The following is a 13,271-nucleotide window of genomic DNA, read 5'->3' as shown; positions in this document are numbered from 1 at the left end:
GTAGAGGTCACAGGGAAGAGTGAAGGTCTGTCCATAACAAGCCTTGCTTGAGTTACTATTATGGCTGTCTTAGAATGCTGCAATAAATGAGTGTGGCTATGGGGATGTGGAATAGTGAACTTCATTGCAGTTTCTTCTTGTTTCCTAGCCTTTGGAACAAAGATTTCCTCATCCAAAAGAATTTCTGTGTACCTTTTATCACATCCAGAATAAGAAAGATTTACATTGCTTCAGCTCAAAGAGTGAAAAAAGAATATTTCAGGATGTCAGTCAATCTAAAACTGCCATGAGAAATCTCTCTGGGGGTAATACTCTGCACTGACAGGGTTACTACACTTTGGAGAAGAGCATTTAGACCTTTCTGAATTAGATTGTGGTCTTTGAAGAATGTGAATCTCTGCATTGATGGTGTGTTTATATTTACATTCTTTGCCTGTGTACTAGAATGGCAGATAGGTCTTTAATAACACAGAGCTTTCAGTGTGTCTCTTGGGCAAGTTTATTTTGCAAACCAATCAAGTTCCTGCTGGCAATCTTGGCCATCTTTTTATTTTAAGTAGGAAAACATACTCACCCTCCTCTATCAAGTTATGAGTAATGCGTAAAAATATTAACATGTTTTATATATTGCTACTCAGCCTCTGGTAAGGGAAATAGAAAATACAGTTTTTAGCAGTAGAATCTATGATGTGCATTCATCAAACAATTAAAAGGAAGGGAGAACACACTGAATGCATTAAAATGCTCTGTCAGCTGACAAATCAACAAGATGCTTATGATCTTTATGATAGCTTAGCTATTATTATTCTACATTTTTGACTGAATGGGTGATATGTCTATTAAAAGTGGTACTAATATTTGGTTTTATCCCTGTAACAATGCTGTGTTCATAAAAGGGCTATCTGGCTTTGCTTTATAAAAATAACTTGGAGCATCAACATAAGAATGCTTGGAAAGACCCACCTACCTACAGCTTACAAATACCACAGGAGAGTGTATGAACAGTGAGCTCCTAAAGCTCTCCATTTTCACCTGTTCCTTACTGGGAATACTTGTAATTTCCCCTGCTAAGGCTTTGAAACTGAGCTTATCTGCCTGTGGATGTGACTAATAATGGTAAAAACTCCAACTTTAAAACTTATAAAGATGGAGTTTTGTTTATTTTTAGGTTTTTTTGTTTTGGTTTTTTGGTGGTTGGAGTTTTTTGGGGATTTTTTTTTTCTTCTTTGTCTTGGTCTTCTTTGTGTGGGATTTACTTGTTTGGGATTTTCTAGGGGTTTTTTTGGGGGGAGGTGCTTGTTTTGTTTGTTTTTTTATTATTTTTGGTTTGTTTTGGGGTTTGTTTGGTGTTTTTTGCCAGTTTAAGCTTCAGAGTGACTGTATTTATTATGTCAGTGAGAATTGTGACATATATGGAGGAGGCCTTCCTATTGTTTAAGCCATGTTGTCCAAAGATCTTCCAGAGTATCCTGCTCCCTGGAAAGAACTGCTCTGCATTACTGAGATTTGTTGCTGCTTTGAGCAATAGAAAACAAATCTTGTAGAGGAGAAAAAGGTCTCCAAATAACCTTGAAGGAATAACAGTGTAACCCATCATATTCACTGGGACACGTCTTGAAATCAGAGGTCAGAACTATTTATGTTATGTGTTTATGCAGAAATCCTCCTACAAGTGGAACTGCCAGTGATAAAATTGAATGGTCATCTAAGTCTTCTCTTTGTTTTAGAAGATTAGCCAAATACCTGACTGTTCTTAAAAACACTTGTCTTGTGAAAAAGACAGAAGAAAGGATACAATTAACTCTCAAGTAGAGTTCTGGGAATATTTCCATTCTTTGTAAGCACAGAGAAAATTGCTTCCTGGGGAGGAAAGTTTATCTTCAACACTAGTTCTGGGTGGTTACATAGCATTATGCATAATATTTCTAAAAATTCTCTGCCATCTTAAAAATGATAAAAACATAAAGATTGCCTTAGGTTTCTGAGACCAAAGTGGTAGAGTATTGCAGACCCAAAATTCTTCTGTAAAATGTGTGCTATACTGACCAAGTTAAAAAGCATCAAATAATCTCTAACTTAGGTGAGAACATTGGAATTAAAATTATTCTTTCAACAGTTTTGTTCAATTAAAACTGCTGCTACAGGAGGGAAACAAAACCGGCCATGCAGTTTCAAATTAATTTGGTTACACATTCAGAGATGATACATGCGCATCACCTACTGTATACAACATACATTGTATTTCTTTTAGCCAACTGTAACATTTTTCTCTATAAATGCACTAAAATAATTACATGCTGCTATTAAAATATCTCTGATAAAAGAAGGATTAGATATCTTTGTTCTTTACACCCTGAAGGCTATGATAAAAGGAATATTGCAGATATTGAAATTACTTTAAAGAGGTATAAGTAGTAAAAGGATTTTAAACCCAGTCTTCCTAGTTTGGAGCTGCAGATAATAAGAGCAATTGATGTAATTTAATCATAAAAATTCTGTATCAGAAATATGGACACAATCAGACAGACCTCAGACTCTATCTGAGATCAGAGTCATAAAAATAAGTTCATCATAAAACATCTTCACTGCCATTTGCACCTTTGAAATTGCTCATTTTGGAACAATTTCAAAAATTTCAAAATCAGGATGAAAACCCCACAGCTTTCTTGTTGCTGCAAAGAGACAGAATTATCTTAGTGATAACATAATTTTTATAAGATGTGGAAAGTGAATAAAACTTATGGCTGTCTGATATTTAACCAATTTACCTAATATTTAAAGAGCAGTTGCTCAATTAATATTTTCATAACAGTGCATAATTTTCTATGTTAAAGTAATAATAATGAGTAGCTATCCTGATAGACTGAATTGTTTTGTCCATAAGAATGTTAAAAGTCTATCAAATGCTTTAATCTGTCTCCCATTTCTTCCTAGACATGCCAGGTTTTTAAGCTGTTTGAGGAAGAAGTCCAGTTAAACAGAATAAGATTTTTAAATTTCAATAGCATTTTTTTTCTTTTTTTTTAGTATTAAGCATAACATTTAGTAGTATGTGCAGTCAGGATTCTTGCTGTAAAAGGTACCTTAAATGTTGCCTCAGGATATGGAAGTGTTAATATGAAAGGACTGATTTTAACTACTCTTCAGCTGAAAGCAAAGCAAGAATAGTTTCCCTAACAGTAAAAATTATGAACAATTAACAAGCAAAATCAAAATCTCACAAGCAGCAGGTCATCTAAATATATTCAGACTTTAGCAAAAAAGAAAGGCTGGAATAAGTTTTAATCAAATTTTACAGCTGCCGAAATATATTCATGCCTGATTTGATTGACAAGTCCAGCACAAATAAGTCAATCTCTAAAGTGAAGTGTTACATTTAAGGTCAGACATGTCACTTTCATCTACCTGTGCTCAAAATGCAGAGCCCTGAAAGACTGTCCCTATTTCCAAAAGACCCTATTCATTTCCTTTATCAACTTCATCTTTATCTACTATCCAAGCAGTGCTTCTCTAGGAGCCTGAAATGAACCTGATGAATGCTATTAGTATTTGAGAGTACAGTAATAATTCCTCACATTCTGTTTGTGTTATTTTCCTGTCCTCATATATTTAGAGAATCATTCCATTTGCTTTGTGTATCAGCCAAATTGCAACTTTGTGGAAGTGTTCCTAAAACCCCATAGATCATGCAGGAAGTTTTTACCTTTTTATGTTGTGTTTATTTGGTTGATATCAGTACTTCTTTCAGTATGCTGCTTTGGTGAGTTGGATTTCATGGAAGAGACAGATATGGTACAAACAATCATTGGAGAGGAAAAAAATAGCAGCTGAGAATAAACAGATGCTAAAACAATGGGAAGGTCTTGATTAAGTCTGGCTGACAGTCAGCAGGTTATTGAGTTTAAATAACTAAAATATTATCAGAAGGAAATTAAGCAGCATACTTACGTAAACAGAATACTTAAATCAAATAGTATGTAAATAGGTGATATCTGCATTTGAAGAGTTAAAGGTGATGATAGTTCTCTAGATCTCAAGGAGTACAAATTTTAGGTAGGGACTGTTGCTAAAAAGGTAATTTGAAAAATACTTTTGAAAGTAAAGTACCAGGGCTGGAGATATGGTTGGAGAGCACAATAGGAAGGAAAAAACATATCAAATAGAGGGTTGTGGGAAGATGCAAATGTGCCAGCCGCAGGGAATTGCCACCAGTGCCAAGGACTGGGACTTGTGGTTAGGATGAGACATGAAAAACCATCCAAATATTGCTTGAAAACACCAGCTCCTTGAGTTCTGGCTTGCAAATGACAAAGAAAGGACATGGCATAAAAATGACAACAGCAAGACCATAGAGTTCTCATCTTAATAAGTATTTCCTAGTGACATAAAATATTTTGGAAAAGGCTAACTTTGCCTTGACATGAATTATGATATTTTATTAAATAAGGGGACAGGATAAATAACTTAGTAGGACTTTGAATTTTCAAACTAGCATCCTTCAAATCTTGGTGTCTAGGTGGGATCATTAATATGCCTGGTCTATTCTCTTGTATGAGTGAAGACTGAAGTCCTGTGCTGGGCAGAGTTCCTTTACCAATAACCTGGAGTAATAGTCCTTGTTGAGCTACTGCAGTCAGATCTTGCAGTTTCTTTAATATTCATGTTGGATATTCTCAGTCATGTCTGAAGGATTGAGTAGAATGCTTGAGTCTGATAGATGATCAAAGAAACAGGAGAATACACAGTTCTGTACAAGTCAGCTCCATATTTAAGATTGTTTAGTGTCCAGAATCGGATTTCAAGGAAAAAATTACTTGTGAGATGGAGGAATAGAAAGTTAGTTGGATGCTAGAAGATGTTTAATAAGGTTAAATTAAATATTTATATGAAGTTACATACGTATCAGGCACTCTGAATATCAGGAAGTTTTCTGAAGTAGTTGTATGCGTTTTCCTAACTGTGTTTTTATGATAATTATGTGAAGGAGTTGTGTAGTATGAAAACTAATCTTAGAACAAATATTGCCATAGTGAATGCACAAAAGAGTGTCTCTATGAACTGAACAGGAGTTTGTAATTCCATACAACATTAGCAGCTTTCTGTAGAGAGTCTTCAGACACTGAAGCTGTGTAGCTCAAAGGGACTGAGACAGGGAAAAGGAATCTGTGCATTTGTTTGAAAAGTTAGACAAAATTTCTAATAACATTTGACATTACAAGTTATAATTCTGTAAGGTTTCATCTTATGACAGGGGTCTGTGACACTTGAAGAATGAAATGGAGCAGGCACCAGGCTGCTCCTGGCTGTGCACTGGCAGGGCTGAGGGGTTGTGGGGTCCACTCAGCATCTTCCAGCCTCACAGAGCCTTTTGTTAAGTTTTTCCCCACTGTTAAGTGGGGAAAAAAGGTCTTTGAAAATATAACTATTGATTATAATAACGCCCAGACTCAGAAGCAAGGGAATTTTACCTGCAGTGTATGATGGCAGATGGGTTTGTTTATTACCACCTGTTCTAGTGAGACAGCAGATGCATTTGTAAGCTGGTAATACAGTATTTAGTAGATGGCCAGCTTTCTGCACCGATTTTAATGTATTTGGGCTCAAAAGCAATCCCTTTCCTCTGAAAATAGTAATTATTTAGATTGTTTTATTTAGTTATTCTATTAAACTACTTTATTCCCCCAAAATAGGGACACAAGTAATGTTATAACGTAGCCCTATCTCAAAGCAATTGAAGAAATTTTTATTAAACTTAGTCAATGTCCATTCAAATTATTGCCAACATTTGTGTTTTGCTGGATTTTTTCTAATGAGCTTGGGAAAAAAAACAAGAAGTGAGGAAATAATAGATCTTTTATACTAGATCTGTTCACATACTACTTTTACTAATTGCCTCTACATTTTTTACCTCCAGGCTACTCAGTTTTTCTCAGTAAATACCTTTTCATTTTCAGAACTACTTTTGTGAGAAAATTGGTATACACATTCATAGAAATGTAAAATAAAAAAAGTCTAAGGATTTTATTAATCTAAAGGTCATTTTTTTTCTTGTTAAACAATAACACACAAGATTGTTCAAAAAAATCATTAATATTCAGTGAGTTCTTAGCTCTCACTATAACATTCTGGTATACTGAAATGAATTCTTTCTTAATTTAAGACTTTTACACAGAAATTCTAAGTGACTTCATTAGAAAGATGAATTAATGAGAATAGAAAGATGTTAAAAAACAGAGATTTTATATAACCTGTAGTAATCTGAAATTAAAGTGATTCTATGATTAACTAAAAGTTTACATGACTAAGTGTTTATTAAATTATATATATTTATTACTGTCCAATTTTAAAATATTAAGAATCAAGGTTTTACATTTGGTCAGAAATGCTTCCAGAACTTTCTGTGGCACACATGTTCCCCAAAGGAAACCTATTGTAGAATTTCTAAGGTAAAATTTTCTAAAATATAAACTGTGCTATGCCACAAAACCTGGTTTAGAAAGGGCATATGGTATTGTGAGTGTATATACTGCAGGTACACCTTGTGCATCTGTGGTCTAAGCTGAGGAATTCGAGTCTCTTTGACTGGTTTCTTGTTGGGAAGCAGTTCTGCATCATTCATCAGAATTATTTACTATTTTTCCCTCTTGTTTATAAATTTGCTGAGCTGGGGGGACCAGAGCTGCATGCAGCACACAACATGCAGGATCATCATACATTTACATGGCAGTGTAGTGATTTTTTTCTCTTCAATACAAGTTTTTTCTCCTAATAAAGCAAATTGAAGTGTCTGAAAAGACAGAGATGGCAGGTGGCAACATCATGAAGCAACAACTGAAATTCGTGTTTCAGATCTGTAAATTGCAAAGCCTGGTAAAGAGTTTCAGTCCCCTGAAAACTGCTCAGCAGTGACTTAGTGACTTTGATGGAAAAGAGGAATGCTCTCAATGCTCTCCAGCACACTGTCAGCTGGCTTGGTGCTGGGAGCTGCAGCTGAAAGCTCAGGTCTCCATTTCTGAGGCTTCAGACTTGGGGAGAGGCATTTGTGTGGTTAATGAGCTCTAACATGGACAGAAGTACAGACGGTCCCGGACCTTCTCTTGGTGTCTGGCATGAAAAATGCCCAGAGATCCTCCTGGGAGTGAATTAGCCACTGTCAGAGGCATCAAGGGATGCTAGGAACTCCCAGTTCCACTGAGACTGAAAAACAGAACTTTTATTATTTATATGTTTATATATTAATATATGTTTATATATTAATATGTTTATATTCATTTATTAGGGATTCAGTTGCTTTGTTCCATGGATGGCAGAGCTTTTAGGAAAGAAGGATTAGGTTGTATAAACAAAGAAAAAAAATTCATCTCTTAGTTAATTAAGTGTTTTCTCTCTGCTTCTTTAGATCTCCCTTTGAAAGATGACAAAAGGTTTTTGCTAAATAGTCATTTCATGTTTAAAACCACTGGATTAATAAGCAACAGAATACTAGGGAACTAATGAGTAGTATTATAAACCAAACCAACCAAATAAACAAAATCCAAAAAAACTAAAGATTGTTCTGGGGGAAAAATAATGCTAATATTTCTAAGAGTTGTCTGCATTTGTTCTCCATATGAACATAGCCAAGAATAATGATGATGGGGGACAGTCTAAACTATCCTGAGAAATTATTCCAAAATTATGGCAGTACCAGGTAGGATTTACTCTGACATTTAATTTTTGTGCACATAATTCTGTATTCTGTAAATCATAAAAATAAAAATTATCATTAATAATGGTCTTTCATGACAGTAACATTAGTCTACAACATCTTCTGTGGGTGTATGGAAACTGCAAATTGCAGCAAGGAATAAGCAGATATAATTTTTTTACCTTTGCTTCTTGTACTTTGATAACATAAAGAAAATTCCCAAGCTTAGCTTCCTGTTGAGAATTTGCTCACAGTGCTATCAAGGTCACTACACACAGATGCATGGCAGTATATAATCAAAACTTGAGTTATAGATCTTTAATGTCAGCCTCTTTTCTTTCACTTCCCTGAAGAAGGGAATTCTGAAACTGTGTTGGTTTCTACTCCTGGAAACTCACTGCATTTCAGGGTGCCCGCCCAGTTCAGGGAGGAGGTGATGGCTTGCAGAGATGTGAGCAGTAATTACCAAGCCCCATGCTGAGGACAGAGCTGGGTCCTGGCTGCTCTGGTAGGTCCACGGCAGCCAAAATCAGGGAGCAGGCTGGAGAACAGACTGCACTGATGGGGATGGGTGTGCAAGGCACAGACTGGCCTTGGAAGCATGTGAGGCTTTTTATCCAGCTCCTTTTCTTTTTCAGAAGAGTGGTGGGGTTGAGACTCTGGGCACACAAGAGCTGAAAATTACCAATGATTTGGGAATTTTAAAGTCCTAGAGATGCTGATCCCTTTTGGCTCTTGTTTTAAAGGCCAAACAAATGGAGCACCTGTTAGTGCTTGTATTCTTTGCCAGAACAGTAGAGACAACATCTGTGCCCATCCAGGGCTGAAAATCTCATGTCAGAGAATACAGCTCTTGAAATGAGCAAAGCAGAATTCATGCATAATAGAAATTCATTTATCCGAGATATAAAGAGAGGGGTCTTAGAGAAAGAATGGAGATCTAAACACACCATCTAAAAGCAACAGACAACAACATTATTCAGCTCAGCTGAGCAATTGAGAGAGTAGAGAAAGAGGTTCTTTTGTAACTGTGTTAGATAAACACAGGAGAGGTTAGGGTGAACCTCTATGAATACCTTGGATAAATCAGTGTGAAGTTTGTTCTGTTTTATAAATACATATGGGAATACACTGGTGAGACTGAAATTTGAACACCATGTCCAGTTCTCGGCTTCCTTGCTCAATGGAGACATGGACAGGCTCAGCAAAAGGCCAGGAAAGATGACTGAGGAGTGGAGCATCTGACATACTAGAAGAGGCTGAGAGTTGGAAGTGGTTTCAGTAGAAGTAGAAAGGGCTCAGGGGGATCTTATCAATGAGTTTACATCCCTAGTGGGAGGTGGTAACCTATGGAGCTAGGATCTTCAGAGTGGTGATCAGTGACAGGAAGGACAAGAGTCAACTGCCGCAAACTGAAATTTGGGAAATTCCATTTAAACAAAGGAAAGAAACAACTTTTTGTTTGTTTCTTTTTTTTTTTCTGTTCTTTTTATGTAGTGGATGTTGGACACTGAAATAATTGCCAAGAAAAGTTGTGGAATCACCATCCTTTGCAATATTCAAAACCTGATGGGATACAGTCATGGGTAACCTGCTTCAGTAGGTAGCCTGTAGGTGATCTCCAGAGGTCCCTGCAGACCTTAGCTCTTCTGTGATAAGGCTGGGCAGAAGTTTAACTTATATAAATTCAGACCATAAGTACATTTTTAAGAGAAGGCAATTAATTTTTAAATATTTGCCAAGGATCCTGATAAATTCTACAGCTGCAAAGATTTTACACCGAGAGTTAAATGTTTTCACAAAAAGTGAACTTAATTCAAATATAGATAATTTTTAATGATAATTTTTAATGCAAGTCAGAACCTTTCAAGAATTCACAGCTGGGTAGGATTGGATAATGTCACCTTAAGATTAAGAGTAAAATAACTTTTTAGAAAGAATTATATTACTGATGTAAGTCTTTGAAATTTAATTTTAAAATTCTATAAATAATTATTTAAGCTGTCCTTGCAAGTGTGTCACTGAAAACCATGAATCTGGTTAATTAAAATTTAATCTGTGTCTTAGCACATTTATATGTAGCAAAATCTTTCTTAGGTAATGGTCTTAAAGCTAAGCAGTAGAGAAGACTGCAAAACCTGCAGAAAATGCTGTGTCATGAGCTCTGAGAGTAAGATCAAAATCTCTTTTAAAATCATCAAAGATAAGACCTTTTACTAGGAATTTTTAACTCTCTGAGACATCTCCAGCAAATGCTTTGAAAGTCATCTTTGTCTGCAGATGGGTCTCCTAAGTAATAAGAAAATTTAGGTTGTTTTATTTAGAAACTCTTAAGCAATACTGGACATATATAATTGTTCAGTTGATCAATACATGAAGAAGGGTTGAGTTTTTATTTCTAGTTGTTTTCTTCTAAACTACAACAGACAGTTTAGAAAATACATGGCTTCCAGGGGCTCTCTGATTCCTTTTATTTGTTTGTTTTGTGAGGTTTTTTGTTTGTTTGTGTTCTTTTATTCTGTTTTAACTGAGAACAAAGCAGTTGCTTTTCTGACCTTATCCCAGTGAAACTGTGTTCAAAGAGATTTAAGACTTCAGGGACTTAATTCTCTCTAGAAGATAATTAATGTGCTTTTATACAGCAAAATCTGCTTTACTTTTTCTCCATTTTTTCCTAATTCAGCTTTATATCTGCCAGTTTTCCATCACCCAAAAAACTTTCATCATCCACAGAACTTGTTCTGGTCTACAATTTCTTCTCATTTCCTTACCAGCTAAACCAAAGTTTCTGGTTAAAGAAATTACTGTTTTCCCGATTCAAGATTAGTATCTTAGGTCTGGAATTTGAATGAAGTTTTAGGTGATAATTTCCCCAGTGATCATCAAATTTATCATATTGTTTCCTGCTTTTGTTCCTACAGCCTCTCTCTTAAGCTGCATTTTCTGTCTTCCCCCCATGACTGTTTTCAGCAGTTCTGCTTGGCGCCTTCTATCATTCTCCTGGAGAGTTTTCAGGACATTGTCCAGCTGGAAATCTGCCACCTCTGGGCTCTTATCATGTCATATTACAGCATCTTTCTTGTTTAGAGTAGGTAGTTCAGGTCCACAGAAAGGTAGAGAACTAAAAGAGATTGGAACAGTATCAAGACTAGTACTTAAATTCTGTACCAAGGGTGAGGAGAGCAAAGCAGCCAAGTAACACCTTCTGCCAGGTGACTGTAGTGTACATACACAGGGAAAAATTTTGTCACCAAGAAGTAACCTCCACCATCTCACAGAGAGGAAAAGATGAGCAAATGAGATGATTATTTAGGGGCAAAGAGATCCTCAGAAAATTGCCTCTGTGTTTGTGTCTTCATCTTTGTCAATTACAAAGATGAGTGGGGTTAAGAATCCGTAATGTGCTTGGAATTAAATCTTTTGCCTTTTGAAACTTGCTTTCAGGAGTGTTCAGTTCTGCCTGTCTCCACCTGGATGTTTGTCTGCGTGGGCATTGGGCATGATAAAAGAAAACGCCAGCAACCTGGTAGGGATATGGATGAGATGGAGTTTGGCTTTTCATAGATACTGACTTCTTGCCCTGCAATGTGGTGAGTTGCTGTCACCAAGGCACTGTCATTTGTCCCCCATAGTAAGTGGAAAAAGTGGTCTCCTAAATCTATGAATGCAGTGCTGTCTTGCAGGAAACCACTTGCTCACATACTGGTTAACCTGTAGTTACATGTGTAGAACTTTATCCCCAATGCTTTGAAACTCAAGTTATTCACCCATATTTTTGAGCTATTGCTGTTTTGTTTTCAGGTTTGTCTAAGCTGATTAAGCCATCAGCTAGCCATTAAAACAAGTATTTTGACTGTGTTGTTTTTACCTGTATTTTCTAATTCATGCATGGAGTAGTAATTTACTACTCCACAGCTCTGAGCTACCCTTGAATTAGCAGAGTCTGTATTGGCTTGTTACTATTGAAACCAATATTGTCTTGTTTTCCCGATCCCCTTGCACATAAAAAAGATTGACATGGCAGAGTAATAGAAAGTGTATTGCATTAGGGTTTAGTATTAGAGATAAACAACACAAATGAAATTGAAAGCATATGGCATTCCTTGCCTTCTCTGCCAGCTGATGAGCAATACATTTTGTATTATGATCCACTTTGGAGGGTTTAAACTATTAAAACCTTGCTGCTTTGTTTTGTGTGCTTGAAAGTTGCCAGTTAAACCAACTGGAGTAGCCTAATTTAGCTGATTGTGTGACTGATGTGTCAGAGCTCTGGCTCAGAATTTTCTAGGCTGGAAGTAAAAATTTGGACAAAGTGAATTGAATACAGCACATCATAACAGAACCTTAAAGATGGAACACTGAAGATGGAACTAAGACAATGAAAAACCTGAAAAGCAAATGGAGTAAAGCAACAGATAATTCTTATATTCAGTTAATGCATTCAAGAAGTCACAAACATGAGGATTTCCTCATGCTGCTTACTGGAGCTGTGTAGTAGTATATCATATAACTTGTTATGAAAATTCAGTTAAACTGTTAGATTTAGTATGCATTTAACAAGATGTCTTCAGATACCTCTACCCCTGAATCTAATAATGACTTACAGTCTGTGCTAACATTGAGTGCAATGGTCTTCCCCATTTGAGACATAGGATTTGGAGTACTGACAGTGATTGCACTTCAATGGATGCACTTAGAGGCATAGAATCAAGGTTGGAAGAGACCTCCAAGATTTTCAAGTTCAACAGATAACCCAGTATTTCTAAGCCTACCACTAAACCATGTCCCCAAATGCCACATCTACACATCTTTTAAATCCCTTCAGGGATGATGACTTCACCACTGTCCTGGGCAGCCTCTGCCAGTGCTTGTCAATCCCTTCAGTAAAGAAATTTTTTCTTATACCCAATCTATTTTCTTGATATGATGACATAGTGTAGATGAAATAACTCAATTTGAAAAACAGTGGGAAAAAAAAAGTCACTGAGGTCTTCCTGTGAAAATTATTTTTTGGTTTTTTTTTTCATTTTTATTAATGATTCCTATTTCACCACTGTCTATATAGTCTGATCTGTTATTTTTGTGGCTACCATCTTATCTGACATAGGGATGTTATGAAGAGATTGACCTAGAGAGTGTGGTTTGAAAGTTTTTTGAGAAAATATATACATTCAGCATTGGTTTGTGTTACATTAGTTTAAAAGTTTAAAACATGATTGCCTAGAAACTCATAAGCATTCAGGTATTGATTCTACTTTTTAATGAAGTATTTGTTAATCTCAGACTCTTAAAGGTCAAAGGAATGTTAGCTCAAACCACACATTTCTTTTGATTAAACTTCTTGGAAATATTTGATCAATTTGTTGTAGAATAAAATCAACATTCTCTGGGGCATTATTTATCTATTTCAATTTATGTCTTTCCTACTTTGCATCAGACTCTTTCTCCCAGAGATACAAATCTGGTTAGACATGTCTAGTGTACTGTGAGACAGTTTGTTCATGTTTTTTTGAAACTTGAAAGTGGAGGAAAGGCAAAACCTCTTTGCATATTTTCTTTTAACTTTTCTGTGATTAAATGGGTT

At 35.9% G+C, this 13,271-nt stretch overlaps 1 protein-coding gene across 8 annotated transcripts in view; it reads left to right on the top strand.

Moving 5' to 3' along the window:
- The window catches only part of TENM1 (teneurin transmembrane protein 1), a 793,032-nt gene that overhangs the window by 148,170 nt on the left and 631,591 nt on the right, over positions 1-13,271 (top strand). For 5 of the 8 annotated variants that reach the window (XM_085571039.1, XM_085571036.1, XM_077786536.2 and 2 more), the window contains one exon: positions 11,132-11,277. The exons of the other annotated variants lie outside the window; for them this stretch is intronic. The gene's annotated coding sequence lies outside the window, so the exon portion shown is untranslated. The remainder of the gene's footprint in view (positions 1-11,131; positions 11,278-13,271) is intronic. 8 annotated transcript variants of the gene reach the window in all.

Source organism: Lonchura striata, chromosome 4A (genome assembly GCF_050655825.1).
Source record: "Lonchura striata isolate lonStrDom1 chromosome 4A, ASM5065582v1, whole genome shotgun sequence".
Lineage (NCBI taxonomy): Eukaryota > Metazoa > Chordata > Aves > Passeriformes > Estrildidae > Lonchura > Lonchura striata.
Note: the sequence above shows the minus strand (reverse complement) of the source record. Positions and strands in the feature narration are given on the sequence as shown.